The following is a 26,061-nucleotide window of genomic DNA, read 5'->3' as shown; positions in this document are numbered from 1 at the left end:
TTATTAGCTGTCCTGGGCCACAGTCAGATGCTTTGCAAAGAAGAGATAAATAAATGCCAACACTGGGGATAGGAGGGGCCAGACATCACAGTTACACACACACACACACACACACACACACACACACACACACAGATCTATGGTGTGTAGCTCTTTATTCATTATATAGTAGAAGAAAAGTACCCATGATTTAGGGAGTAATGGTAGTATTCTATTTAAAAGAAATATCTCCAAGCCAGTTGTCAGTGGCTCGTGTCTGTAATCCTAGCTACTGAGGAGGCTGATGGGAGGATTGCAGTGCAAAGCTAGCCTGGGCAGAAAAGGCCATGAGACTCTTATCTCCAATTGGCCAATGGAAAGCCAGAAGTGGAGCTGTGGTTCCAGTGGTAGAATGCTAATCTTGAGCACAAAAGCTTGGGGATAGTGCCCAAGAGTTCAAGCCCAAGACCAGCACGAAACAACGACAACAAACTCCATGTGAGACACGAATAATTTTTTGCAGTTCACATTCCAGTAACATTTCAAAGGTCTTCTAGAGGCCAACTTAGGGAATAGGAACACAACTGATTATCATTTCATAATTCCAAACACATAGGAAGGACATCATTTCAGAATATAAGGTAGTCTGTCAAATTGAACACATTTGCCAGTAGCTTGTGTGTTTGCCTGATTTTTTTCTCACTTGGAGTGATGACACTTTGTTCTTGAAAATGCCCTGGGCCTGCAGGCCAGACCATGTTGCTAATGGGGTCACATCTCTATGTCTCCCTTGAGAGCCATATGCTTTGCCCTCATGCAGGATTACATATTGGACTGGACCAAGATTGTCATGATTGCTATCTTAGGCCTGTAGGTGAAGATGGATGGCTCATTCAGCCTCCCCCATCCGAATCAGCTTTCGACACCCAGACCCTGGCAACTGCAGGTGGGCACTTACAATGCCAGAATGAGCTCACCCGAGGAATAAAAGCCGCCCAACAGTTGTCTCAAAAACTCTTCAATAAGATCATTTAGACACAAGCTGTTCAGAGTTCATGAAAAACAGTAATCAATATATGTTTCAATTCAATTAATTGTGCTCATCTCTGTCCAAAAATAAAAATCACACAGTGTGAGGGAATTGGGCCAGAAGATGTTACACTTGCAACTGGGTTAACGAAGTGTGAAAATATTTAAAATTCAGACATAGGCAGCATCCTAGTAAGCCTTTCTGTTTTGCAGTCAAAAATCACCAAGTTTCTAATGACAGTTTATAAATCTGAGAAGCTTAAAGGGAACGAGGAGATCCTAATGAGGCAGGAATGGGTGCCTTGATTATTCTGGACTTGATTGACATTTATCTTGCAAGCGATTCTAACGGTTCCATGTCCAGAGTTAAATAAATCACAGACTTGGTCTCAATCACACAGGGCTACACCGTGGTGTGGGGGCACCTTGGAAAGGTACAATAGGTTGGAGGATTGTCAATATTTTCTTTCTAACATACAGAGGATTGGATTCAATCTGACCCAAAGCACAAGCCTTGGGAATCAGCAAGCTAGCAGACAGAGTGCCTTACAAAAGGGTTAGTGTGGATTCTGAGACAGAGTTTTGAACAGGATCAGAGCAGACGTGCCTACATAGATGTAGAATGAGGATAAGCTCTGTAGGTGAGCTCAGGAGCAAGTGCTCCACAAGATGGGCACCTAAGATGAATACACCCACTCCCTCTGATCTCTTAGCTTTGCCACTGTGGCTACTCTAGGGCTCATCAGGGCTGAACGACCACCTCAGAGACACAGTGGGGAGAATGGGATGAGGTCCAGATATTCAGGAGGCAGGAAGGGATCAGCTGGATTATGACTAAGACAGTCCCAAATGAACAAGAATTCACATGATTCCAAACGCATCTGTGTTAATTAGGACACACAGTTTGTAGAATGCAGGCTCTCATTAGGTACAGCATGAGCCAGGATAGTAATTAGGACAAATGTTCCTGTTTCATTGGTTGTTTATCACATCAAGGACCTGAGCAGTAGCTCAGGACCTAAACTTGTAGCTTGCACCTGTAGTATGTGCTCAGTAAGTAATTTTTGGATGTATGTGTATATTTGTGTTCTACCTTAACGGGGGTGATAGTGAATGTTTTACCTAAGGAAGTGGTTCGCAAAATGGATCACACCCTGAGACACTCTGTTTCATTTTGCTGTGAGCCTAAAAGTGCTCTATCAAATACTCCACTAAAATTTTTCATATTGGAACCCTAGGAAATACGGATAGAATACAGAAATAAATGAGTAGATAGATAGCTGCATAAATAGGTGGGTAGGTGTACCTCATTTCAATCTAAGTGGATCAGAATCTTCAGGAGAGACGGGTGTGTGTGTGTGTGTGTGTGTGTGTGTGTGTGTGTGTGTGTGTTATGAGTGGGTTTGTTTATTTGTTGTTTTCAATTTCCTTGGGAGGTTCTAATGTACGTCCTGGGTGGGAATGAAGCCTTGTGTACAATTGATCCAACCTGGTCTCATTTGACAGTTATCCTGTTTGAGTACCTGCTGGATAAGAAGCCTTGCTTCCTGGCTTGCCCTATCTTCTACCTCAGTCCACCAGGCTCCACCTCTCTCTGATGTTACCCTGCAACCAACTCTCACATGCTCAGGAATGGGCAGCATTCCAATCCAGGAAGCTTTGGCCATTTTTCCCCTCAAGGTGGCTAAAAGGACGGTGTGTGGAGTAATTGAAGATCCACAGGAGGCGTTACTCTGCCAGTACCCATTTGTACTTTGTTAATGGCATCTCACAAAGTCACATGCTGGAGCCCACCAGAGCCCTTCTCATATCACTCTTTCCCCCTCTCCTTGACAGTGGAAGTCATTTCTGGCTGTTTTTTTTTCTCTCCCTGTATGTGTGAGATTAAAAAAGACATACAGAACTTAATAGATTTGCCCAGAGGCCTTCCCTAAATCTTAAAAGTCAGGGCCCTGAGATGTCTAGGAGCCATGTTGTTTTCCTAGCCCCCAGCTCATCACTCACCCTTCATAAGACATTTCCCTTCCAGCAACTTGAAGAATGCAGGCATCTCTGGGTAGATGGCATATTATGGGGCGTCTGGGCTGACAGGGAGGCTGACAGGTGTTTCAGTAGAAACAGCTCTGGTTGAAAAAGAATGATTTCTGGCCCTCAGTGTCTAGAAGGAAGGAAGATGCGCTGGAATGTGACTTGCACTTGTGTAAGTGGCCCCATTAGAGCTGCCTGTCAACCACTGGTGCAATTTCTGGATGCCTATCTATTGGCCTGGGGTGGTTCTGTTTTTCCAGCACAACACAAGTACTTGTGATGGAGTCAGGCGGAGGGAATGGAAACTTCAACAGATGCACAGCCACTTGTTACTCACAGGACGGAAAATCATGTTCTCCTGGCAATATGTTTTTTTTTTTTTAACAACACACATTAACCATTCAATTCAGCTATAAACAGTAGGGGTTGGTCCTTGGGAACTACTGCTGCAGGATGTACATGTACGTATGTCTATCTTGTGATGCGTCTGTCAGAGCTTGTTTTTTAAGCTTAGCTGTGTGGGTTCATGTGGGTGTGAACTGGCATGCCTGTGTAAAATCTTTACTCTGATCTGATACCATCTTCCAACTCCCTCTGCCAAATTACCCGATCTTATTGAACAGTAGAGAGTAATGTCGAGTAATGTCATGAGAGATACTCTCGTAACATTTCAGGGGAGGTCTTAGTTGTGTCATCAGTTAGCTAGGCACTGTTGGCTCCATGCCTATAAATCCTAGCCACTCAGGAGGCTGAGATATAACTATTGAAGTTTCAAAGCCAACTCCAGGCAGAAAAACCCATGAGACTCTTATTACCTCTAATTTACCACCATAAATCCAGAACAGAAGCAGTGGCTCAAGTAGTAGAGCACCAGCCTTGAGCAAAGACACTCAAGGACAGGGCCCAGGCCCTGAGTTCAAGCCCCAGAACCAGCACATGCAAAAAGAAATCTCCAATTATATTTAATGGTAAGCATTTACAGTTGTCATAGGAAAGAGGCAGAGAGAATATGAAAAGTCACATCTTCACTTGCATGGTGCTAGCTCGTCTTCACGTTCCTCAGATGGAAGGGAAGCTGTGTTTTAATGCAGACCCCTCCCATGACAGAGACAGGCTTTACAAGGGCTCCTCCTGCATGCACAGTCATGTGGCTGGAGGTGGAATCCTTTCTCTGGCTGCCTTGTCCTTCAGTACATCGCCCAGAGGCAGTGTTTAAGTTGCCAAGTGTCTCTTTCAACATCACAAGTTGTTCTCTTTTTATCTCCGATGTTTTACCATGTTACTCCTGTTGGAATTCTGCCCGTGCTGGGCAATACAGCATGCATTTGCTGCTTTTAACTGTGTTGGTGCTTTCATTTCTGTTTTGGTCCGAAATGTTCTGTGTTTAGAACTTAAATGAATGATACCTGTAGGCTTTGCTCTTATCGGTAGACATTTAGAAGCTCCCAGGCCCTGGGGGCTGGAATTCAAATTAGTCATTCATTGCTTCTCCTTCTCATTGGTTCAGGAGAGAGTTTCTTCTCTTTCATTTTTTTTTACTCTTCATCTAGGGAAAAGTAATTTCCTTAAGACCAATGCTCCACTTCATTTACTCCACTTCATTATGGTATGTGCACATTTACACACAATGCACATATAGAGACACATATGCATGTACATATAATGCATGTATGGACACACAATACATATACACATATGTATGTGTGTGTGTCATGTCTACTTAATTAGTGTCTTGATCTTAGTAAATGATTTTCAGGTACATATAATCTTTTGAAACTTTCTTATTAATTGACACATGGTATTTTAATATTAGAAACAGACAATAAATCATATTTTGTATATCATGTGTAGACAACTCATTATTGTTTGTCTAAAGGATATACATTTTCCCTCTGATGATTACACATTTCATTAATTATATTCTTATTATAAAATGTATTAGAGCCATTTTCAGATTTTCAAAGGTGATCATTTAGTGACATACTAATCATAGTAATCGTACTAAGTGACACAGTAATTATTTCAAAATTTGTCCAGTGAAACTCACCTGTAACAAGAAGTCAGAAACTTTCTATCTTATCTTGGGACATTTTTAATCCATAGTATATTGATAATACTATTGGTAAGTTCAGCTGAAGTTCCTTCATCTTGACTGTGGCCAAATAATATTCATCACACAAGGGTCATTCAGTGTGTTTTAACCATAATCCTTTGATAGACATCAGTGGTGGCTGCCAGTATCTTTCCTTTGTCCACTGTGATGAAACCCACATCCTTGTGCCCACTTCTTACTATGTATGTACAAGATTTTCCCTTGAGTATATATTGTGAAGGCAGGCAATACGGTAAACAAATGCTCAACTTCATTGTTGAAAAAGTTTCCCAACTATTTGCCAAACTGACGTTACTGATTTACATTCATGCCCACAAAGTATGAGTTCCTGTGACCTCACATTTACTCTCATCAAGATTCACCATTTCAACAATTAAATAGGTATAAAATGGCGTCTGACTGTTATGACGCTTTGAAGCTCTTATAGAATAATTTGTCCTATCTTCTTGGTTATTCTTGTCTTTTGCTGCCTTTTTGATGGCCTATATGCTCTTCATCTTTTGATACATAATTTTTTAGAATGTACTTTTGATACCATATTGTTAGTCAATATATGTATATTGCTATTCTTACTCCCTGTAATATATCTTTGGAAAACAAAAGTCCTTAATTGTAGTCAGTACTTTTCAGTCTTTGCTTAGTTAAGAAACCTTCTGTCCTTGAAAAAGTTTTTTCTGAAACCAAGACAAGATTCTTCCCTGTATTTATTTTTATTTAGATTTATAGTTTTGCTCTTGAGGTTGAAGTGTTTGATCTATTTACAGTTAATTTATATGGTGTATGATAGGGTGCAAGATTCAACTGTTTACTGTATGGAGTAAATGTTTCTCCAAAGTCCTTTTACTTCGTTGTCTTACCTTTCTTCTGCTTTGCCAGGCGAGACAAGAGTTCGTGAGATGCCTCCATTCCTTCTTTTCTGAGTTGTCTGTTCCATGAGCCCCCATAAGACACAGGCAGATCTAGTGCTAATTACGATGGCTCCACTTTCAGTCCAGGGCCCTGGTGGAACAGCCCCACCTCCACCACTCTTTGGAAATACCTTGGTTATTCTCACTTTCCTTTCAGAATCTTATTGAATTTAATGAAAACATCTATTGTCATTTTGATTAGAGTTGCACTGAATTTGTGAATCTAGAAGTGGGTGAATGACATATTTGCATTGTTAAATTTATCTATGTATGTTTGGATTTTTTAATGCCTTCCTGGAGTTTTATAACCTTTATCTATGGAGGTGCTAACCTCTAACTGCTAACTTAGGACAGAAATTCTTGCATCTCCCATTCTCATTTTTTCTCTAGTCTCATCGGCCATCTCTTGTCTTCTACCATGTTACCTCCTTACTCAGGTATATGGTACATGGAGTTTGTGGTTGCTAGAAAGCTCTTCCATTCCCTCTTCCATGGCCAACTTGTTCTATACTGTATGTATTAGTATACAGGCAGCCTCCTCAGAAAGACCCTCCATAATTACCCTGAAGCAATTCTCTACCCATCACCCATATTCCCTAACTCTCCTGCCTATTCCTCTCTCTTTCTATCTCTCTCTCTATATATATATATATACACATACATATATATGTATATCTATATCATCGTTGCAAAGAACCAAGTGCCTTATATAGTATAGTGATAGTCACGTATGCTCTGTTTTAGTGGTTGACATTTAGTAGGGTTCCTTTTGATGACTGTGGTCCAGTGAGAGGAGCAGCCTTGGCATCCGCTAATCCACAGACAGGACCAGATGGGATCAAATGAAATAATAGAAAATTCTGCCTCATGTTCTGTACCAATCTTTAATAGATACCATGAGTTTCAAATGGTGAATGAGTTTATATTGAACTCATAGAATCCAACTGCTTAACCATAAACTCAAATTGAGTGATCTTTATTTACAGCTCTATCTCGTATGCCTATGAGAGTAACTGGCATGAAGTAGATACTCAGTCCTTGTTTGTTTGAAAACAGAACTAAAGGTTTTCTCTTCTTCAATTTTTTACTATGGATAGAGAAAATGAGGCATTATATATACCATGATGTGTAGTTCAGCCATAAAGGAGAATGCAATTGTGTTATTTACAGGAAAATGTACAGGAAGCTAGAGAGCATGAAGTAGAACAAGAAAAGTCAAGCTTAAAAATTCTATATGTCTTCCCTCAGATGCATAATCTGGAGCAATAATAATAATAATAGGGCATGAGGAAAAAGGAAGCCTATTGGGAAGTAGGGATCAGGAGAATGTGGAACAGGGAGAAGAGGGGATACTGAGGGTGAACACGATGGAAATATTTTGTATATACTTCACATATAAAAGAGGGAGACAGAGATGGAGAGACAGAAACAGAAACAGATACAGAGATAGCAAAGTAAAATCTAACCCTCTAAATAAAGAGGGGAGGGGAGAAGAGGGTAAGAGTATAATTGAGGAGAAATTCATCAAAATACACTGTCCATATATAACACTAATGAGAAAAAAATAAGTGGAGTCAAGGTTAAAGCAATGGCACTAATAAAATACCCACGTGCCTACTTCTGTATGATTGCTTAAGATTAAAAAAAAAGTAGTATATCCTTTGTTAGTTTTAGTGACCTCAGAGCAACATCATATAATTCTGGGGGTAATGGGAGTGGAAAACAATCCTGTCCCTATTCTATCATACAACACCCATTTTCAAATGACCTTGGTCATTTGAAGTACAGTAGACATGATTATAACCACATTTTTTACCCCTTTTCACAAGGCCTAGTGTATTTCCATTTCTATATCATTCACTTAGTGATCCCATTTAATGGCTTCTCTGGTCCTCTGAACACATAGACTATACTTGACTTCGTAATCACATTATTTCAGGGTGTGTTGATTGATCTTTGTAGAATGTAAGACAGAATTGGGGAGACCTAGAGTGAACTGAATCTTTTCAAACAACTGGCAAGGAGAGCTTGAACTCCTGCCTTTCTTTTCTCTCGTAATAGATTTGTCAGCTGCAAGCAGAGACATTCACATGCCTTCCATTGATTGAGGAGCAGTGCTCAAAATAATAGCTCTCTCTGTTCAATAGAAATGGATCTAAGGGAAGAGGGTAGAACAATGTGTACAAATGTGGATGGAAATCTATAAACCCAAGGTTAGAAGTAGTGGTCAGTGTTTTCTCCTTGTTTTCAAGCTTAAGTTTCAATTTGTTGATTTCCTAAAGGAGGGAGAGGGGTCTAGAAGAGCATGCGTGCGTGTGCCTTTCTTCTTCCCTAATGCAATCCCATGTAGACATCAATCATCAGTCAGGGCATAGGAGTCCTCTGAACTCTAACCTGGCCTCAAAATCTTCATCATCACATGGTGGTGTTCCCGGTGGTTCTTTCCAGCGGAATGAAGCTCGCCTTCCATGGGAGTCTGGTTCAGAGCATTTCCAGTCTGCTTTCAGAACACTGACACAAGGGTAGGTAAAGTTCAGCATTTTTCAGTCTTGCTCCTACTGAATCTGTTCTTATAATCATTTGTATATCAGTTACCTCCCCCGCCCCCAACCTCAACTCATTTCAATTTCATGTCCTTCTCAACATTATAATTGTAGCAGACTGGGATAGAATATCTGCAGAGTTGTCACAATTTCGGGTTAACAGGAAGTTGAAGCATCTGATTGGAGGTTCTGGAAAAATTCCACAGAGATCATATTTCCATGGAGCACTGTCCAATGAGGATGATTACAAGTAGAGTCCAAACGTGTCAGGATCAGTCTCGGTCATCTCAAGACCAGATTCAACATGGCACGTCAGTGACACCAGAGATGTTGGAATTAAAATAGATAGCAGGCTCTGGCTCCTGAGGACCAGCCTATTTACAGTGAGACCTGGCCTGTGCCAGCAAGTGCAGAGAACATGCCAAGCCCCCATGCAAGCAACTTTCCCTCTGGGGTCTCCCAGGAAGGGCTGCGTTGGATGCTGTGGTTTTTCCCCAGGCTCCTGAGTATCAAGGCTCTTCTAGCTTTGCCCTTTGTTTTAGGTAGGGTATGGATTGAGGCTATCCAGGAAAGTGTCAGGAAGGTAGAAATTGGGATAGGCTATCAACTCCCTTATCTCATATCTGCTTTATCTCTTAACCAGATGCATTCTGCCTTTGGGAACTGATCCCATGAGCCAATCACCAGAACACTAGCCCTTATTCCCAGGGTCAGGCTTGTTGTCTTCTGCATCCTTTTGTCCTTTTCCATCTTCTATCAATGCACTCTCTGGGAATCTGGAGGTTCGTTATTAATAGTGAGGCTTACTTATCTTGGAAATAGGGGCCAGAGCTAGAGGGGCCTGCCTAAGAAAAAGCCAGAGGTAGGGAAGTACACATTAGAGCAAGCATCTAGAGAATCTTTATGACTGAAAAGCAGAGCTTAGCAGAAAGGAGCCTGTGTAGATATCTCAGGGCTTCAGAAGAACTTTGCTTAAGCATCTAGTATAAGCCAGGCACCAGTGGCTCATGCCTGTAATCCTAACTACTAAGGAGGCTGAGATCTAAGGGTTGTTCTTCAAAGTCAGCCCAGGCAGACAAATCTGAGAGACTTTTTTTTTTTTTTTTGCCAGTCCTGGGGCTTGGACTCAGGGCCTGAGCACTGTCCCTGGCTTCTTCTTGCTCAAGGCTAGCACTCTGCCACTTGAGCCACAGCGCCACTTCTGGCTATTTTCTGTATATGTGGTGCTGGGGAATCGAACCCAGGGCCTCATGTATACGAGGCAAGCACTCTTGCCACTAGGCCATATCTCCAGCCCCCTAAGAGACTTTTACCTTGAATCCACCAGCAAAAAGCCAGTAGTGGATCTGTGGCTCAAGGGAGAGAGAACCAATCTTGAGCATAAGACCTAAGGGGGACTATGAGCTCTGAGCTCAACCCCCAGTAAAATACAGGAAAAAAAAACAACCCTAAAGTATACAACCATCTCTCTTGTCACCGACACATGCATTCTGTAATCTTAGCCTTTCCCAGCCAATTTTAATAATTTTATTATAGAAGATTTGGGTAGCAGAGAAAAGAAATCACCTATAATCTCCTCCCTTAGCACAACATTTATTTCTTCCTTGTATTTTATCTTTATTAATATGCATACCTTTTTACTTCACCATAATTACATAAAATTTGCTATTGTAATTTTTCATTAAGCATTTTGTCACAATCACGATGCTTTTAAAGCACCATGGAAACCGCTTATCTTTTTTAATGACTGCATAATTGTCCATTGAGTGTATATTCTCTAATTTACTCTTCTATTCCTCTGTTGTTTCTCCATTTTTCTGATAATCCTGTAATGAACCTCAGGCTAATGGTTGCATCCTGTCATCCTGGAAAGAACATGACCTTCCAATCAGATTGACTTGTTTCTGACATTGCCTAAATAGGTGGCTTGGGGGCAAATTAAGTCTTAGAAATTAATTTTCTGGTTTTGTTTTTATTTTTATTTTTATCTATTTTTAACATTTACTCTCTTCAAGTTGTTGTACAAAGGAGTCTCAATTCACCATGTCAGTTTGTAAGTACAGCGCCATCTTGGTCAATGCTATTTTTTCCATCCTTCTCCCCCATCTCTCCCAACAGTCACCTTGGTTTCAGTTTTGAAAATCACATGGAAGCCAAGTAATATTCAAGTCCATAGTGGAAAAGTAAGAATTATCTATCGCTGGATGTTGATGACTCAAGCCTGTGATCTGAGTTACTCAGGAGGCTGAGATCCAGGAATCATAGTTTGAATTCAGCTCAGGAAGAAAAGTCAAGGAGATTCTTCACTTAACCAATCAATGTTGGAAGTAGAGCTGTGGCTCAAGTGGTAGGGCACTAGCCTTGAGCAGAAAAAGCTAAACAGTGTGAAAGCCTGAGTTCAAGCTACTCTGTAATACTGGCATGTGTGTGTGACACGCACACACACACACACCACATTATGCTGGAGCAATAGCTGGTAATATTCTTTCAGTCTTCTCTGTCTTTGTCTTTTGTGCAATTCAGTTTCTATATTGGAACCCTCCTACATTCCCACAAAATTATAAGGTTGAATGGAATGAACACTTAGGTTACTCTTGATACGTATTTCGGAATTGCTCTCCAAGTAGAGTGCACCCTTGTGAACATGTGTTTTGAGTCTTGCATTGAGTTTTTATGCCAGTCACTGAGTCTGGGAAGCAGGCCTTTGGCAGCCCACCAGAGATTTATGTCAGCTTTCATGATACCCTTGGAGCAGGCTGATGCGTGAAGAGCTTGTCACACATGTTGGCAGATCCATTTGCACTCTCCCAGGATGTGCAAGAACACTTGTACCTCATCAGCTACTGTGGACTCCCTTTCCCCTTTGCCCTTAGTAGCAAGTAGAGTGCCTGGCCCCAGATCATCTCTCAGAGGGTCTTGCGAGCCCCTACAGAACTCTGGATTGGAGAATCAGATTTCTATACTACCTGCCACCAAGTTATTATACACCAGACACCACCAGACAGGTCCTTCTGGGGCCTGAAGTAACTCATCTGTAATACTTAAGCAGCAGCTGGGCATTGGTGGCTCACTGGCTCATGCCTGCAATCCAAGGTATTCGGGAGACTGAGATCTGAAGATCGCAGTTCCAAGAAAGCCCCAGGCAGGAAAGCCTATGAGACTCTTAACTCCAATTAACCACCAGAAAACCAGAAGTGGTGTTGTGGCTCAAAGTGATAGAGCTCTAGCCTTGAGGGAAAAAGCTAGGGACAGCGCCCAAGCCCTGAGTTTGAGCCCCATAACCTACAAAATAAAGGAAGAAAAGAAAGAAAGAAAGAAAGAAGGAAAGAAAGAAAGAAAGAAAGAAAGAAAGAAAGAAAGAAAGAAAGAAAGAAAGAAAGAGAAAGAAAGGAAGGAAGGAAGGAAGGAAGGAAGGAAGGAAGGAAGGAAGGAAGGAAGGAAGGAAGGAAGGAAGGAAGGAAGGAAGGAAGGAAGGAAGGGAGGGAGGAAGGAAGGAGAGAGGGAGGAAGGAAGGGAGGGAGGGAAGAAGGAAGGAAGGAAAGAAGGAAGAAAGGAAGAAAGACAGAAAGAAGGGAAAGAGTGAAATAGTTGGCTTCAAAGATTGGTCCACTGGGTGTGTTCCTAGGCTATCAGCCTTACCTGGGGCTCATGGACCATGTGCCATCTCCATTCCAGATCTACCAGATCCCAAGGGAATCGATGTGCATTAAGCACCTACAAGCACAGCACTAAGATATCTTCTGGCCAAGATTTTCTATCCTACAAGGAACTTTTGTTGAAGGTCTGTTTTAGAGCCATGTGTTTCCCCAAACCATGTTCCTTCTACTTCAGACTCTTCCGACCCTTCTTCCTTCCCTGCCCCATTACACCAAGACAGGACAAGAACAATCAACAAGAATAACCTTCCTTGTGGTGAGCTAAATCATTTTGCTAGGACACACGTGATGCCGTCATTCTACTGCTTATAAACCAATCATAAGGACTGAACACTGGTAGCTCATGCATGTCATCCTAGCTATTCAGGAGGCTGAGATCTGAGGATCTCAAAGCTAGGAAAGTCTATGAGACTCTTAGCTCCAACTAACCACCCCAAAAGCAGGAAGTGGAGCTGTGGTTCAAATGGCAGAGCACCAGCCTTGAATGAAAAAACTAATGGACAACACCCAGACCCTGAGTTCGAGCCCCAGGAGCAGCACCAAGAAAAAGAAAATCTATTCAAAGAGTCCTGGCTCTCAGGGTAAGATCTCAGTCATCTGCTTTTTATTTTGGAATATGACAGACAATTCCCTGATGAATAACCCAGCACTGGCTTTCCCGGTGCTGTCTGCTGTCTGTACACCCTACCCTCAAATCCACAGGCTTATAGCACGGCAAAAGCACACTTCTGGGCTCTCTTATTGCCGTTATCTAGAATGTTCTTTCTCATGCTTATTTTCTTTCATCTTTAGTACTATGCTCTAGGATCCATTCAAAGGTATCTTTGTTCCTTTGCATCAGCTGCACTAGGGGTTCCTACTTATTTTATGTTAGCATATATTATACTTTACATATGATCTTTATGTCTGAATCTGTCGCTCAGAGTTCTTACAAGCACACGTGGTGTTCATTGTTGAGCTGCAGGGCCTGCATGTGGTGGCCTGCTGTGAATGGCAGTTGTGCTGGAATCCTTTCTTTCTTGTGTTTTCAGGCACAAGGGTTTGAATCTCAGATAGCACTTCTGATGTGCAGATAAAGGATTGCCCTGCAGGAAACAAGCAGTGAATCATTACTGCTGCAGCTCTCCTCTCTCTTGAGAGGTCACAGCTCTTCTCAAGATAGCCTTCCAGATTCTGGAACCCACTTGCCTTTCCCTTCTTGAATCTCCGGTCCCACTGCACTCTGCCGTCTCTCCCTTGTCTGGACACAGTGTTGTAAATATTGCCTTGATATCTCCTTGATTTCATCTGACTGTTTCCCGCTGGGACCCCATTGAAACCCCAATGCCATTACCAAATACTACTTCGAGTGGTTATCACTATGTACTGTATTTATTTATTTAATGTCAATCCTGGCTTGAGCTCAGGGCCTAGGCATTGTCCCGGAGTTCTTTTACTCAAGGCTATCACTCTACCACTTTGAGCCACAGCATCACTTCCAGTTTTGTATTGGGTAATTGGAGATAGGAATCTCATAGGACTTTCCTGCCCTAGGCTGGAAAGTCTGAGATCCTCAGAGCTCAGACTCCTGAGTATCTAGGATTACAGCTGTGAGCCACTAGTGCCCAGCGTGTACTTTATTTTCAAACCTTATAACTCTTCAAGGTAAGGATTATCATCCCCATTTACCACTGCTGCTTAGAGAGAGGAAATAACTCTCCAGAGATCACAGGAGTGGTAAACAAATCCTAGATTCCTGTTGGGTTTGGTTACAAAGCCATATGCTTTCTCCAAAAGTGCTCAATAAATAATCACTGAATTGATCTGAACTTCTAGTCACCATCTGTCCACCTAATTTGGGTATCCATGAGTTTAGAGATGAGGGGTGAAAGGGATATACTGAGATTTTAAGAAGGAGAGAGAGAGAGGGAGGGAGGGAGAGAGAACACTGTTGATCACTTATGGCTCATGCCTGTAATCTCAGCTACTCAAGAAGCTGAGATCTAAAGACTGAGGTTCAAAGCTAGCCCAGGCAAAAAAAAGTCTCTAAGATGTTTATTCTCCAATTTACCAGCAAAAAAGCTGGAAGTGGAGATTTGGTTCAAGTGGTAGATGGCTAGTGTTGAGTGTAAAATCTATGTGAGAGTACACCAGGTTGTGAGTTCAAATCCAAGTACCTCCCCCCCACACACCCCTATGTGTGCACATATGCACAGAAACACAAAATTAGTCTGGAATCAACCTTGGCCTGAGAGACCATTTCCAGCACACATTGGGCCTTCCAGATAGAACTGCCCAAAACCTTCAGGAGAGATATTCAGTCAGCATTGGGTGTACAAGGGTAGGTGGATGGGAGAAAGTAGGTAGGGCCAGATTGAGGGAGACTGAGTGTCCTAGCTAGATGTGGCATCATGGGTCACTTGCAAATCTCTTTCACCAGAGCTGGTCGGCTTGAGTAGAGGTAAACAAGCCAGCCCCTCCTTTTTTTATGCAGTTGAACCAGTATGCTTGACCTGATGGCTTTGAGAGGGTTCTGACACAAATTTCTGACACAAATGTTCATTGTCAGATTTTGTCAACATCCAAGAAAATTGCAGAGGGCCAATTGGAATAATATTTTTCATTACTGGAAAAAAATTTCCCCATTCCGAGTCAATTTTGAGAAAGAAAATCCTTCACCCGCCTCTGCGCAGTATTATAAAAATGGGCGAGGCTCCCTGTGAACAGCAGCTGGAGCGGCTTGTGGAGTTCCTCATTTTCAAATAAATCACTAGTTTAAAAGCAAGAATAGAAAGAAAGAAAGAAAGAAAGAAAGAAAGAAAGAAAGAAAGAAAGAAAGAAAGAAAGAAAGAAAGAAAGAGAAATTGTCCTGGGCCACAGAAGTGACTTTTTCTCTAACCAGAGCCTGCTAGTGACTGTTGTTGGATATGCTTGTTCCATCTGAGTGGAGTGGCATCACATGAGGTTCAAGGCGTGGTTTCTCAAAGGGGGAGCATGCATTTGAGATCGGGGGTTTGCTATGGACTGAAGGTTTGTAGTTTGCCCAGTTTGTATACTGAAACCTAATCCCTGAAGTGCTGGCAGGAAAAGGCCAAGGCCTTAGAAAGATGGTATAGTGATTAATGATTGGCTGGGCCACACCCGCAGGAAGGAGATTAGATCCCTTATAAAAGATGCCTGGGGAAGCCTGATCATACCTCCTGGTACCTGCAGGCACAGTGAGACAGCCCCATCTGTGAGGAAGAGGGCCTCGGCAGGCCTGGAATCTATTGGTACCTTGATCTTGGACTTCCCAACCTCCAGTCCCTGGTAGTGTTTGTTTTCAAGGTGAAATCTGCATTGTTGTTTTTTTTTGTTAGCATGCAGTAATTGTACAAAGGGAGGTTTGTAATTGTACAAAGGGAGGTTTGTAATTGTATAAAGTGAGTTTCCTTTTTTAAAAAATAGTATCCCTACCTGACTAAGATAGAGGTTCATACATTTTTAAGTTTGAGGAACATTTAAAAGAAAGGAAAGCTCTTGGGGCACACTTGAAAATTAAATTAAGAACTCTATTTACTACCCAACATGTGTAGCTCAGGCCTACAATCGTAGCTTATTAAGCAGGCTAAGAGTCACTGGGTTGTAGTTTGAGTCCAGCCTGAGCATAAAAGTTTACTAGACCCCATCTCCAATATAATGAGCAAAAAACAGGGCTAGAGGCATGGCTCAAGCAGTAGAATACCAGCGAAACAAGCAAGTCAAGCAAGGGCAAGACTCTGCTCTCAAAAACCCAGTGCGCACGCACACACACACACACACACACACACATACACACACACACACACAGACACACACCTGAATTTAAAGCAAAGGACTTGATGGTTTGCTATACATATACATTGTAAAATTGCTATTCCTGCCAAGCTAACGAACCTATTTATCTCCTTACAATTTTATGATTTTCAAGACCCACTCTCTTAGGGAATTTCAGGTATATAATATAGTATTATTAACTATGATCAACATGGAGTTCATTAAATCTCCATAAGTTACTCATCCTATATAATTGATACCATAATTGGTAACATCTCCCCATTGCCCCTGCTCAGCTGAGAGGAATTATGCAAAATTTAATAAGTCCAATCAGGAATGACAAATACATCATGATCTCACTTCTATGTGGGATCTGAAACAATTTAATACATAAAAGCAGAAGGTAAGATGATCGCCATCTCTTTTAAAGATTTCCACTTTAGCGTAACCTCTTTCATGCATTTGTTTTATAGTATATTTGTCATTGCAGTGGTTGGCCTCCATTATAGTGGTGTGTGTATGTGTGTGTGTGTGTGTGTGTGTGTGTGTGTGTGTGTGTGTGTTATGCTAGACTTCAAATCAAGACAAAGACTGTGTTTTTTTTTTACAAGTATTTCCCCATCATTTAAACTAGCCTTAGTGTACAGAAAACACTCAGTGGATATTTCGCATTTGGACAGTTTTCTTTGGCCTCTCTTCCTTCCCTACAGCAGTAACCTTAATGTCAAAGAAGTATGGAAACATAGAAAGCATGTCTTGTGTTTCCTGTCCGTGTTCTCTTCTGAGCCTGGTCCACCTGAAGCCATCTTCTTCCATACGTGCACACAGTCATGCACCTCACTCTAGGATTCTGACTGAAACCATCCCTGTAAACTACCTGGATGCCACTTTAATGCCCTCCTGAATTCTTATTTGGAGAAGGCAAAAGTTCCTAAGAACTTCTTTGCAGCAGTCTGCACCTAGAAAAATGATATGTCCATGGTGCTGTTGCATTTGGTGAAATCTGTGTGTCACATCCATTCCCATAGTAACAGCTCCCACTGATACGAGCTCACCTCACCACCTTCCACTGCAAGTATAAATAAGCACACCACCTCCCAAATTCACAGTGGAGCAGGTTATCTTGCTCACTGTTTTAGCTTTTGAGAAACAGAACGACATCTCCCTTTGCTCCCCTATAAATTCCATCAGATAATTATCACTCAGCTCCAGAGTAAGAAGCAGGTAGAGGCTATTAATCACCCACCGTGCTGTTTTCTGCCCAGGGCTCAGGAATCCATTGGTGGGAATCTTATATCCTAATCCAGAGGTGTCTCAGAATGACAGTGCCCTTGGTGTGACCTTGAAGGCTGCCATTCTGGCTTTGTTAAGTTTTCTGCCAGTAAACAAAGAGGATGTCTTTGTTTCAGAAGTGACACCTGTGACACTAGATTCCAGCAGAGTGAAGCAAAGCTTTCTTTGTGGACATTTGGAAAGGCTGAAGTGTACAAAATCACAGCAGCTCAAAAGTGTTTTCAGCTACACAATAACAAAGCTTTGTGAGATTGGCCCCATCTGCATCTTGATGCCTAACCTTTGGCCACCATCCCCTGGCAACAGCTAACACTGGGTTAGCATGTGACAAATGGGCCCAGTTTTACTGGAGGTTGTTCAGCTGAAGTTCAACATATACTTTAAATTCCCTTTAAGACGCTACTTGCTTACACTGATAAGACACAATAACAGTACCAGAAAATGAAAACAATTTCAGTGTCTCAGAACTCAACATTTTTCGTTCATCATGTAGCCTTCTAGTCCCTCTCTGTGCCCATATGAAATTTTTATATAGTGATAATTACTGCATCTTTATCACTTTAAATGCTCATCTTCACTTAAATTTTACCACAGTCATATTATGAGCCTTTTAATGGCCACATAATGTCCTATCTAGTGCACTACCACAATTTATTTAGCCATTCCCTATGACATTCACATGGCTTCCAATATTTCTCTGTTGTGAATGAGAATTGGATGAAATCTCCATGAATCTGATTCCCCCCCATCTTTTGATTCTCTATTTTTTATTACCATTAAGTACTTGTACAAAGGAGTTGCCACTCAATAAAGCAGTTACAAAAACAATGCATCTTGATCAGCATCAACACCCCTTTCAACATTGTTACCCATCCCTTCCAACTCACCCCACCCCTCACTTTTTGTCAGCTCTGGGGTTTGAACTCAGGGCCTGGCACTGTCCCTGAGCTTTTCTTGGTCAAGGTTAGTGCTCTTCTACTTTGAATGACAGTTCCACTTCTGGTGTGTAGGTTGTTAATCAGAGATAAGAGTCTCACAAACTTTTTTGCCTGAGCTGGCTTCAAGCCAGGATCCTCAGATCTCAGCCTCCTGAGTAGTTAGGATTACAGGTGTGAGCCACCAGCACCTGGCTCACTTTTCTTAATTTTGTAAGGTATGCATTGAATTGTTGATCACAATTTCTCCCTTCTCTTCTTCTTCACCTGCCCCCTTCCCTTTGACCTAATTATTCAATCTTGTTGAACTTTGACTTTCTAAGGAATTATACTATTTGAGTTCTCCCTTGAATCTACTCTAGTGAATATGCATTTTTATATACTTGCATACCACCAATGTATTTACTAGTTTGTAAGTTAATTCTGGTTTCCACATATGAGAAAAACTTGCAACTTTTGTCTCTCTGGGCCTGTCTTACTTCATTTAACATACTTTTTCCAAGTCTTTCCAGTTCTTTACAAATAGTACAATATCATTCTTCCTCATTGATGAGTAAAATTCTATCGTGTATACATACTACATTTTCTTCACCCATTTATCCATCAAGGGACATCTGATTCCATACCTTATGGTGAATAGTGCTGCAATGAATATGGTTTTTCTGGTAGCTTTACTTGACCTGGGTTACAGTCTTTTGGTTAAATTCCCTGGAGTAGAATTGCTGGATCATAGGACCCATCTGTGATTAGTTTTTTTGAGGAACCTCCATATTTCTTTCCAGAGTGGCTGGACAAGTTTGCATTCCCACCAACAGTGTATTAAGGTTCCCTTTTGGCCACATCCTTGCTAGACTTTATGATTCTTTTCTTCCTATGGATAAATTTCTAGGATTATGATTGTGAGGCCAAAGGACATGATCCTTGATGTTCTTCTAGGTTGTACTGTCCTCTTGGATATTGCACTCCATCACCTCAACTATGATCCAAGAGGTCAGACCTACGGAGGCTTCTGTCTGAAGGAGACTGCCGTGCTTTTAGCCAGAGAACAACCTCTCCCACGGAAAGGGCTGAATATGTGCTAGGGTGGAGATTTCTGGATTCTGCCTGGCAGGTACTCCTAGCTGTGGCAGCAGATACCCTCTGCACAGTGTGCCTCAGAAAGCCTGGGAGTCCCTTCAAATCACCCATCAGGGTGATTTGAATTGCTCCGTTCCCAGGTGATTCAGACATTGGTGCTGGAGGGCAAGCTGAGGGCCACATTGCTCTGGTCTTTCATTAATCAGCTACCGCATATTAATGATACAATGCTGGGTTAATTTTTTTTGTGTATATTTACTAAGTATTTGGTTTTTGTTTCTGGACCATTTTCTAACTTGCAGTCTTCAGTGTGGGGGCAGAAAAGAATGTGGTCAGTTTTGGAGCTTTGAGCTTGGATCTAAGGCAGAGTCCTACAATTTCCAGTTCTACCACTTTGACTAGAACCTTCCAATTAAAAAAAATGTGATCCACACCTTATAACCTAAAAATTCCTAGTAATTGCATTAAAACACAAACTAAAAGTAATGAGGCAAAATTGATTTTAATAATATATGTCACTTAAATTAATATGTCCAAATAGTATATTTACATATAATTAATACTGCATTAATGTAGTATTTTTACATGCTAAAATTTTCAGTGAGGTGTATGTTTTATATCTGCAGTAGATTTCCATTCAGACTCACCACATTTTAAGTTCCTGATAGAAAAAAATAATTCAATTTCTTTATTTGCTAGGATAGGAATACAAGTGCCAGGTCTAATCACTGGCAGTGGGGGTGGGGACACTGTAGGAGTCAATAAATGTCAGGTTTTCCTCACCTTCCTATTATCCATCCATCCTGTGTCACTCAGGGCTTAATATTTGCCTCAAAATATAAATGAAATACAAAAATAAAGTACTTCATAGTTTCATGTGAAGCATTCAGTTCCCCATCAGGATGACCTTTTGGTGAGTTTCTAAGGCAGGGCCCTTGGCTTAATGGTCCTTTCCCTTGCTTCAGTTTCTATGGTACCCTGGGGTGGACTTTCAGTGACCCTCTCATTTTTCCCCACTATGGCACAAACACTTTTACAACAACACCCCTATGACTCTAAATGAAAGAAGAAACAGTCTCACCATCCAACAAAAAACTGTTTAATGTCCTTGCTCATGTGGAAGATGAATTTTTTCACTGTTATTACATTGTGGATATAATCCAATAACATACTTTCACTTAGTGTTATGTCACCCCCCCCCCACACACACATTGCTAGTCTTTATCATCATCTTATTCAGTGATGATGTAACATTTCATCAAGTTGATAGACTGTAATATATTTATCCATTCCCCTATTATTGGACACTGTTTCTCTACAACAGATAATGCCGTTATCTCTATAACCAATGGAGCCAAAGCTGACAAAGCAGATACAGACCCAGTCCTGTAATGAATTATGCATAGGACCAGGTAACAAGACATTTCTTCTGTTTAATTTAAGGGCAGCAAATAGATGTCCAGTGGAGCCTGCAAAGTAATTCTAAAGTAATGCTAAAGTAAGGAGGGATTTTCAAAAATATATAGTGAGACTTGATGAGGTTGGGAAGCATATTCTTTATTTTTTTCTTGCGTCTGTGGTAACACATTATAATACACTGGTGGTTTAAAAACAAGAAGACAGGTGCCAAAATAAATCCTTGTTTGCAACCCAGAACTCATTGTTGAGTATGAGATTTTGGTACATGTAAGAAGGAATATTATTCCTACAAGAGTTGGCAATGTAAGGGTTTTTTTTTAACTCACACGGGTTGGTTAAGTTGATGTAGAAGCTAAAAAACAAAGCAAAACAAAACAAAACCCATAGAGGAAGGATTCTTTTAGGATTTTGGAGATCAGAAGGCTCACAGTGTCAGCATTTCTTCTAGAAGCTCTGATGGAGAATCAATGCCAAGCCTTCCTCTCAGGTGTTTCTTTGTGGATAGATGGACCAGTCTGGTGTCTGTCTCCATCTTCATATCACCTCCTGTTTGGTGTGTCTTCTCTTTTGGGGTATAAGGACCTTTATCATTGAACTCAGGGCCTTCTCTGCTCTGGGATGGTCTCCCACTAAACTTCACTTGATTACATCTTCTAGATCCTGTATCCAAATAAAGCCACGGCTGCAGCTTCTAGATGGATATACATAGCTGGAGGTCAACATTGAATCCACTTCAGGAAAATAAAATTTTTAGATTCAGGAAGGCAACTATTTTTTTCCCACCACCTGTTTTATAGACATGTGAACCAAGAATCCACTTGTCTTTGCCCAATGTAAGATATTGTCAACCTACTTTATTTTTGCTGATTTCTTACATGCATAGTAAAGACAAATAAATAATAAAATTTTAAGTGTCAAGACATTCAAACAAATTGAATTCCCCCACAGGCATCATCTAGGGTCAGATAACTCAGACAGGCTCCAAGTCAATCCTAAATTGTGTTTAAATCGTCCTGCGATTGGCTGAGTATGTCTCTACCTTTAATTTTGTGAAAATACAAGCTACCCCTGAAAAAGCAAACAATGCCTCAAGCGTAAGGTGATGAAGTGAAAATATGAGATTTGTTTGGTGGTAAGCTTGTCTTTAATGGAAGTTGGGTATTGATACAGGTGGGAAGAAAGGAAATGAGCATTCGCAGTCCTGAGCATGCGCAGTTTCCCTTCAGTTGTGATCTCCCAGGAACCCGACACTTGGCGCTACCAAAGTCTTTGGTGTTGAGAATGGGTTTCTGTATCAATGTGCACACGTCTCATGTGTTTTCATTTTACTTAATGATATGGATTAATAATGTTTCAGTGTTACAAATCACAAATAATAGTGAAGACATCTTTGTGCATAAGTCACTCCCACTGTACATTGTGTCCAAGAAACAAACTCGTTGTCCTAACACTGTTGGACAAATAATGTATTTTGTACACACACTTAAAATAAGAGTTTTGTGTGTATCCATATGTGTAGGAACATATATGGGTCTGTACATTACTAATGTTTGTTAGACATGACAGGCCCTATGCTAGTATTTTAATGTGATTTTTATTATGTCAAGAATCTGAAGTTACTACCATTACACTCTTTTTTTCCCCCCCACTCAATTTGTAGGTGGACAATGGTCTCCAGAGAGATTAAATGAATTGTTCGAAGTTCTGTAGTGCAAAGAACAGCTGGGATCTGAACTCAGCCCTCACCCACTAAACTACTCGATTTCTAACATTATCCTTTACTCTGAGTTCTTGTCCTATAATATGCTGTCCTTTCTTGACAGTGCAATAGGAGTGCTCTTTTCCATATGAAGAGTGTGTGCTATTGTCTATTAGCCCATTTGCCCATTATTATCATACAATTTTATGACACATTACCAATAACTGAAAGACCCATCTATACTCCTTTCTCTTATCCAAAACCTTTTTGGATATCATCACATATTTATTTCCCTAGAAAAGTGGGAGAGAATTTTGTGACGTTACAGTAGAAATCCTATTGGATTTATATTGTACCTGCAGCGAATTTATGAATTAATTTTGGAAGCATTGATACCTTTACAAAATTGAATTTCTTATGAGTCCATAAAATCTTTTATACTTCTGAATAGAATTTCATAGTTTTATTAACATAAGTGTTTTACATTTCTAGTTAAGTCTGTTCCTAGATTTTTTTTTTTCTGGTGACAGTTTTGAATAAGATTTTTCCCATATTAGATTTCAAGCTGGTCATTATTAACATGGCATCTTCTGTTTATTATACAATGTGAAGCTATTGGCTTTTATATTAATTTTATAGCCAGCCACATTAGTAAATTCTTCCATTTCTTTTCTAATATGTTTTTGAGCTGATTCACCAAGAATGACTTGCAAACAATAGCCAATTTTATTTCCTTTAAAAAAAAAAAGCTTGCCTTTTATTTCAACCTCTGGTTTAATTGCTGTGGCAATTATGTCTGGGATAGAGGACATCTGCTCTTGTCCTGTACCTAATGGTAGTGCTTGGATTCTTTCAACCTGAAGCAAGAAGGAAGATTTGAATGTGAGATAGCTTTTTCTTTATCATGTTAAAAGCTATTCATTTATTTCCATTTTTCCAAGTCTTTGATTTTTTTTTATATCAAGAATGGGTGTTGAATTTCTGTGAAAGCTTTTTTTTTTTTTTTTGGTATTTTATTGGTATTCATCCAGTAAATACTTATTGAGGAGAATGGGCAGTAAGCAGAGGTCTCTATCCCCATGAAGGCCCAGCTTGCTGAGAGAGTAGGGAGGTAAAATTTCAAAGGGGATACTCAGTCCCTTAAGACCAAGTCCCGAAGGAGCTCTCACGGTGTGGAGGCCTACATGCAAGGATGGGACGTGAGGTCTGGGAAATAGATCAAACAGTAAGACCAGAAAGGATCAGCTGATTTTCTCTCCAACTGTCTAATATGATGAAGAATGAATGTACATTTCTGATACTGAACCATCTTGCAGGTACAAAGAAAAATATCTCATCACTATGGAGGGTTATTCTGTTTGGGTCAATTCAATTATATTCAGTTCAATTCAGTTGGTCAATTCAATAATATTTAATTTGGATTTTTTTTTAACTGTTGCTGTTGGCTTCTCAAGACAGGGTCTCACTATGTCGCACAGGCTGGCCTTGAATTCCATCCTCCTACCCCAGCCTCCTGAATGCAGGATTACAAGTGTGAACCACAACACTAGGCTTTAATTTAGTCTTCTCACCTTCATAGTCATGAACAAGCTTGGCCAGGGAGTCACTGAGCCTATCTTTGTAAAGTTTTACTTTGTCAGAATAGTTTTTAAAAGGATTGCTAAAAGAAGATTTAATTTTCTATTCTTGGTACCATTTCACTGAAGCAGAATTGGTTCCCTCCCTCCCTCCTTCCCTTCCTTCCTCCCTCCCTCCTTCCCCCTCTCCCTTCTTTCCTTCCTTCCTCTCTCTCCCTTTTCCTCTTCCTTCCCTCCCTTCTTTCCCTTCACTTCCTTCCTCCCTTGCCCTCTTTCCCTCCCCTCCTCTTCCTTTCCCTCCTCCCTTTCTCCCTCTCTTCCTTCCCTCTTTCCCTCTATCCTTCCTTCCTTCTCTCCTTCCTCCCTTCCTTGGATCTGGTTGAACTCAGGGCCTTGTGGTTGTTTGGCAAATGTTCCACTATTTGTATCTTAAACATCTGACAATTCTTCCAAACGCTTTGAGAGGAACTCAAGACATGTGGGTGTTCTTATATGTATCACTTCATTTTACAATGATTGATTTATTTATGCTTTGAATTTGCTTTCAGGCAAGTGTGTCAGCTTGTGATTTCTTGGAAACTCACTCAGACTTTTAAACAGAATTATGATAAGGTTGGGCAAATGTATTGTGCCTTTAAAATTTTATCTTTGTTACTGATTATTAGTCTTCTCATAAATTGCTATTAACTTTATTTTTTGGGGTTAATTACTCTGAAGTTATTATTACTTAATATAAGCAGGAGTCAAAACACTGTACCCAATAGGTACATACTATAGTATCATATGTACAGTTATTACATGTCCATAAAAATTTAAAATATGCCCAAATGGATCCAAGAGAGAAATGGGAGAGTGCTCAGCATACTGAGGACTGGGCAGGTCCCAGTCTTGTCCTGGATCTACCTGCTTGGTGGGTTTTCGTCTGTTAAAGGATTAGTGCCTGAGAGCATCAGTGTCCTACATGTATGAGAGCCTTTCTCAGGAGCCTTGGTCAGTAGTTTTTGGGAGAGTTGGATTCTGAGAACAATGCCAATCCAGGCACAGAAGACTCCACTGTGTGTGATGTCACACGTGCAACTGTAGGCAGCCTTTGGATCAAACACTCCCTGGTTTCAAGAAGGATGGTGTATGGATTGGATGGGACTTTCAGGATCTGAAAGAGCCCCATGAGGCATTTTGGCTTCTTGTATACTCCATAGTGATATTCCCATTTAGAGTACCAGTTGCAGGAAATGGTAAATGGAAGAGAATTTGGGGAGATTCATTGGCTAGATAGACAGTCATGGGAAAATCTCTATCTCTCTTCCTTTCTGTTTCCAATCTCTCTTTTTAAAAATTTTTTATTGTCAAACTGATGTGCAGAGAGGTTACAGTTTCATATGTTAGGCATTGGATACATTTCTTGTACTGTTTGTTACCTCCTCCCTCATTCCCCCCCTCCCCCTTCCCTTTCCCCCCATGAGTTGTTCAGTTGATTTACACCAAACAGTTTTGCAACTATTACTTTTGTAGTTGCTTGTCTTTTTACCCTGTGTCTCTCGATTTTGGTATTCCCTTTCAGTTTCCTAGTTCTAATACCAGTATACACGGTTTCCAATGTACTCAGATAAGATACAGAGATAGTATAGGTACCACAGGAAGGGGGTACAAGAGGATCATCAATACTACATCATTGACAATAAAAGAAATGCAAATCAAAACAACATTGAGATTCCATCTCACCCCAGTAAGAATGTCCTATATCAAGAAAACTAACAATAACAAATGTTGGAAGGGATGTGGCCAAAAGGGAATCCTACTTCATTGTTGGTGGGAATGTAAACTGGTTCAGCCACTCTGGAAAACAGTATGGAGATTCCTCAGAAGGCTAAACATAGAGCTACCCAATGACCCAGCAGCCCCACTTTGGGGCATCTACCCAAAAGACCACAAACAAGAACACACTAAAGCCACCAGCACAACAGTGTTCATCACAGCACAATTTGTCATAGCTAGAATCTGGAACCAACCCAGATGCCCCTCAGTAGACGA

The 26,061-nt window shown here is 40.8% G+C and overlaps 1 protein-coding gene and 1 non-coding gene across 2 annotated transcripts in view; both read left to right on the top strand.

Moving 5' to 3' along the window:
• The window catches only part of Ptprt (protein tyrosine phosphatase receptor type T), a 688,872-nt gene that overhangs the window by 348,665 nt on the left and 314,146 nt on the right, over nt 1–26,061 (top strand). The window lies entirely within an intron of this gene.
• On the top strand, nt 20,905–21,036 carry LOC125354024. The gene has a single exon (XR_007211415.1). It is a non-coding gene; the product is annotated as a small nucleolar RNA SNORA40 (small nucleolar RNA).

Source organism: Perognathus longimembris, chromosome 6 (assembly GCF_023159225.1).
Source record: "Perognathus longimembris pacificus isolate PPM17 chromosome 6, ASM2315922v1, whole genome shotgun sequence".
In the NCBI taxonomy this organism is placed as follows: domain Eukaryota; kingdom Metazoa; phylum Chordata; class Mammalia; order Rodentia; family Heteromyidae; genus Perognathus; species Perognathus longimembris.
This window is presented reverse-complemented; position numbering and strand designations above follow the sequence as displayed.